Here is a 5,309-nt window from a genome sequence, read left to right as displayed (position 1 = left end):
AAATCTGACAATATTGTGTCTAATATAAACCACAATATTAACATCTTATTATTGAATTGTTGTAAATAAATATCACATTTGGAACTGGTGAGTGCTCAAAAAATGCTGGGAAATCACTTCATGTAGCCCCAAGAGTGATTACTGATAAACTCTCTGGAAAAAAAGAGTTTTTAGAGAAGAAAAAAATCACCTACTGACTTTCAAAGCTGCTAATGACTTTCTACTTCGAGGACTTTGATAGAAATGTAGTGGAGTGAAAAGTACAATATTTGTAAGTTAAAGTCATACGTTTCCAGAAAAAATAATACTCAAGTAAAGTACAGATACTCAAAAAGTGTACTTAAGTACAATACTCAAGTAAATGTACTTAGTTACTGTCCGCCTCTGATGCTATGAATTCCTTCTACATGATAAAATCATAGTAATACCAAGCAGTTCAAACAGTGGAATTTCTTTGACCTATAACATTAATCAGTGTGCAGAGAGTGAGATTGTGTTGTTTTTAGTGACACTGACTTACTGTCCCGTATTAGCAATGCAGGTGTTTTGTAGTTGGATGTAAAAGTGAACATAAGAGCCACTGAGGATGCAGTAGATTAGTTCAAGGTGAACAGAGCTCACTAGCATTTAAAGAGACATACACTGAAATAGGTCGCTGTAAACAGAGCTGTTTTTGACAAGGTAAAAAGGGGAGGAATTTGAGGAATTTTAACCAGCATATGTTGCAGACATTTCATGAAGACCCTAAAGAATCATACCAACTGGTGGAAAATGGGCCTACGATGCCCCCTTGAAAAACAACTGATATATCCAGTCACTTCTTAAGAACACACATGACCACACACACAACCAAAAAAAAAAAATGGGACAAGTGTGTTGTGGAATTTTCCATTCCTTGTCAATATGGATAGAATGACAATAATTTGTAATGGCATAATATACTGGGAATGTCAACACTGTTGAATAAGCATAACACTACACTGTGAGGACACAAAAGCCACATTAGCTACACATGTGTAACACTGTTTTTGACAAGGTAAAAAGGGGAGGAATTTGAGGAATTTTAACCAGCATATGTTGCAGACATTTCATGAAGACCCTAAAGAATCATACCAACTGGTGGAAAATGGGCCTACGATGCCCCCTTGAAAAACAACTGATATATCCAGTCACTTCTTAAGAACACACATGACCACACACACAACCAAAAAAAAAAAAATGGGACAAGTGTGTTGTGGAATTTTCCATTCCTTGTCAATATGGATAGAATGACAATAATTTGTAATGGCATAATATACTGGGAATGTCAACACTGTTGAATAAGCATAACACTACACAGTGAGGACACAAAAGCCACATTAGCTACACATGTGTAACACTTTGTTTGAACGTTTCTTGATAAATTCATATTTGTGATATCTGTGATTGAATAACAGTGATAGGATCTTACGCATGAGGCTGCACATGCTGAAATCCTTTCATTTCAGCATGTGCAGCTTTGATTTCCAAATACATTTTGAACACTGTGGCGCATGGCTGTAGTGAAGAAGAAGAAATATCAAAATTACATTCTTAAGTACCAAAAGTAACTGTAACTTCTACACAACTGTAATAAAGAAAAAAAGAATTTTCCATTCCTTGTCAATATGGATAGAATGACAATAATTTGTAATGGCATAATATACTGGGAATGTCAACACTGTTGAATAAGCATAACACTACACTGTGAGGACACAAAAGCCACATTAGCTACACATGTGTAACACTTTGTTTGAACGTTTCTTGATAAATTCATATTTGTGATATCTGTGATTGAATAACAGTGATAGGATCTTACGCATGAGGCTGCACATGCTGAAATCCTTTCATTTCAGCATGTGCAGCTTTGATTTCCAAATACATTTTGAACACTGTGGCGCATGGCTGTAGTGAAGAAGAAGAAATATCAAAATTACATTCTTTAATGACAAATCTCTGGAGAAACTGCAAATATATAACACAACATAATAAGACATGATATGGAACTATGAACAGAGGAAACAAACAAATAACAAGATAACCAGGTGAGCGTAATCTAATTAGAAACTAACTAGCAAACAGAACTCAGGCAAATATAGCAGGTACTGTATAGCAACACAACTGTAATAAAGAAAAAATATATAAACTGCTATATAAACGATATCTATGATCATTTGCATAAAATAACTGCTGGTGCAAATAAAAATATGCTTGTCATGTTTGATGCATTGGGGCTTATGTTGTAGCTTAGCCATGAGAGACTAGGGATTTCTTAGAACTGACAGTGCAGAGAACTGGAATTATGAAAGAAACAAACTTCAAACACCATGCCTGAGTAGTCACTGTGAGTTACAGTAACCTACCACCCCTCCTCTCCAAACCACAAGCACGAGTTGTTAAATATGTGCATTAACAGGATTTAAATGACGCTTAAGTGTAGGAAACCTGGCTAAAATCCAATAACCACAGAAGCTGTCATGAAATCACATTTATCTTGCATGCGGTTTCAAATGCTTTCACACAAAAACTGTTTGGTTGTGATCAAAATCAAGATTATTGTTAAATAATACATTACATTGTTTTTCACCAAACCATATATTACACCCCCACACTCTCTGGAAAAAAAAGGTACAAAATCTGTCACTGGGATGGTACCTATTCAAAAGGGTCTATATTGGTGGCTTTAAAGACATATATCAGTACCTAAAGTGTACATATTAATACCTAAAAAAAATAGTACTTTTTGAAAAGGTATTGCCCCAGTGACAGCTTTTGTATCTTTTTTTTTTCTGAGAGTGCACAAACATACTGCCATATATACTGCCATTATATGGACAAGCGTGCATGGGACTTTTTTTTTTTTTTTAAATCTCTGTTTGTGGTCCGATAAAGAAAGAACAGCATTAGAACAACACCAGGAGTAAATCATGACTTATTTATTTTTGGGTGAACTAACCCAAAAAAAGTGCTTAGTGGTGCTGTAACGGGGTTTTTAGTCATCAAACCAGAATCACAAGTGTTGTGGTCTATCTGACATAATTGCAGACCAAAGGAAAAAAATATATTATAACAAAAGTTATGAGGAGTGAAAATAAGTTATGGGGAGTTAGCTATCAAAATGTCTAACAAACGGAATGTTTGCATGGTTTGTATGGCCATGGTTGTTCCTGTGCACCATCCAATTTTATTGTGGAAAGAGCAGCATGGATATTCTTCTAAATTTCTCCTTTTTTGTGTTCCACAGAAGAAACAAAGCCATAAGAGATTAGACAACATAAAGTAAATGGTGAGTAAATGGTGATTTTTTTTTTCTGAAACTTTCTTAATGTATTCATATTTAAGGCTCATTCATGTATATAAGGCTCCTCATAACACTAAATAAGTTAAATAAACTCACATTTGACATAATGGTATACAGTACAAGTTAACTTAGTCCCCCTACTACTGTAATGTGAGGGATGGAGTCCAGGCTAGCAAGGATGTGGATCTATATGCAGGGAATTTATTAAAGTAACAAAGGAAACAAAGGTCAGGGAACACAAGAAACAAGGAACGGGAAACACAAGCAAAAACAACACCATTACAGAAACATAGAAACACTAGGGTATATATATGCACCTTTTTCCTGAACACGGAAGTGTTGCCCGACTCATACTTGAACGATGCTATGCAATGACCTTCTTTTTGCAGTACTGAACTCTTCAGTTGCATTCATGTCTCCTCATTTTGGATTCAAATAAAACGTCAGGTCATGCATAGACTATCGATCCTGTCTCTTTGAATTTAAATCTAGATTTAAATCTAGAAACTTCTACATGAAAACACCTGCCCGAATAAAGTGCAATTTACATTTTATTAAAATTAACGTAACGTTGTTCTACACACAGCAATATAAATAAAGATGCCTGTTGTCTTTTGTTCTTGCTGTTTGATTGGTAAAGGTTTAAAGGGCGTCGAAGGGTCTTGTCTTTTTTTATGTTATCTGACTAAAAACTATTCATACTTTGAACTATTATTATTACAGTATTTACTAAGATTCTATATTTTATGATGCATGGAAAATATTCTGTAATACTTCCCCCTCCCCCTTCTCATCATTTCGCTTTGTCACCCATAATTTTCATGCACTCCACCTCCCTCTTCACAACAAAAGGGCCTTACTCGTGTATTTGGGTAATTTTATTGTTTCTGAGAAGTGTTTATCACACACAGCGATAAATCTCAAGACATCAGATTGCTGAGCTTTGTGTGTATGTGTTGACTATTTATTTTACCCTAAGCGCTCAGTGCACCAATCTAGCTTCTTAAGTCCCATCATGTTATGAAATTAATAAGGTTTAAATGTAAGACCATATAGGAAAAATAACTTTTAATAAAAAATTAGATTAGACTGATCTTGTCAGATTGTTTAGGCTATGCACAGTATTCAGAATCAATTAATTTGATTGCATGTATCTGTACGCAGGTTTGATTTCTTCTTCTCTTCGCTCGCGTTTGTTTTTGTTTTCGTTCTTTGCTCGAGACATATTATGTCTCGGTTGTTTCTACTCAATTCTTAATTCATTAATTAATCTTACACTCACACAAGCCTTTATGTTTTGTCTAGTTTCTTAATCTTGTCTATTTAACCAGTAAAATATAGGCTTAGAACTTAAAGAACTTCCACTTTTGCAGTAGCTAACATCATCACTGCTGAAGAGAAGGCCTAATTATCTAGTGAAGTGATTTACTTACTGTACAGTCGTGGCCAGAAGTATTGGCAGTGACACAAATTTATTTTTTTGCCAGATTTGCTACTTAATCTATGTGTTCATTCACATAGTTTCTACAAGTATTGGCAGTAACATAATCTAGAAACAATGTGAATGAACACCACAACAGCTTAAGCTGCAAATTTAGCAAAACACAAAATTTATGTCACTGCCAATACTTTTGGCCACAACTGTAGAGTTAATGAAAGTTGTCATGAGCACTGTAATGTTTAAAGTGGATGTCATAACAAATGTCGGTAGACTGAGAAGCTTTTAAAATGAGCGGTTCATTCATAAATTCATGCTACCTTACCTTCACACTGTGGAGAAGACAATGAGCATAGCTCTGAAAAGGGGCGGGGCTACATAAGATCTATAAAGAAATATAACAGTGAAGTAAATTCTAGGTCAAATTTTTGTTGGTAAGTAATCATTTTGAACTATTGCAAATAATATAAAAAAATAAATTAAAAAAACATGCACACATTCACTCTTTTTTGTAAGCCCAATATTTCGAAAACACAAAATTTTCCCCTTCAG

This window comes from Sinocyclocheilus grahami, unplaced genomic scaffold, assembly GCF_001515645.1.
Source record: "Sinocyclocheilus grahami isolate Dianchi unplaced genomic scaffold, SAMN03320097.WGS_v1.1 scaffold11.1, whole genome shotgun sequence".
Taxonomy (NCBI): domain Eukaryota; kingdom Metazoa; phylum Chordata; class Actinopteri; order Cypriniformes; family Cyprinidae; genus Sinocyclocheilus; species Sinocyclocheilus grahami.
Note: the sequence above shows the minus strand (reverse complement) of the source record.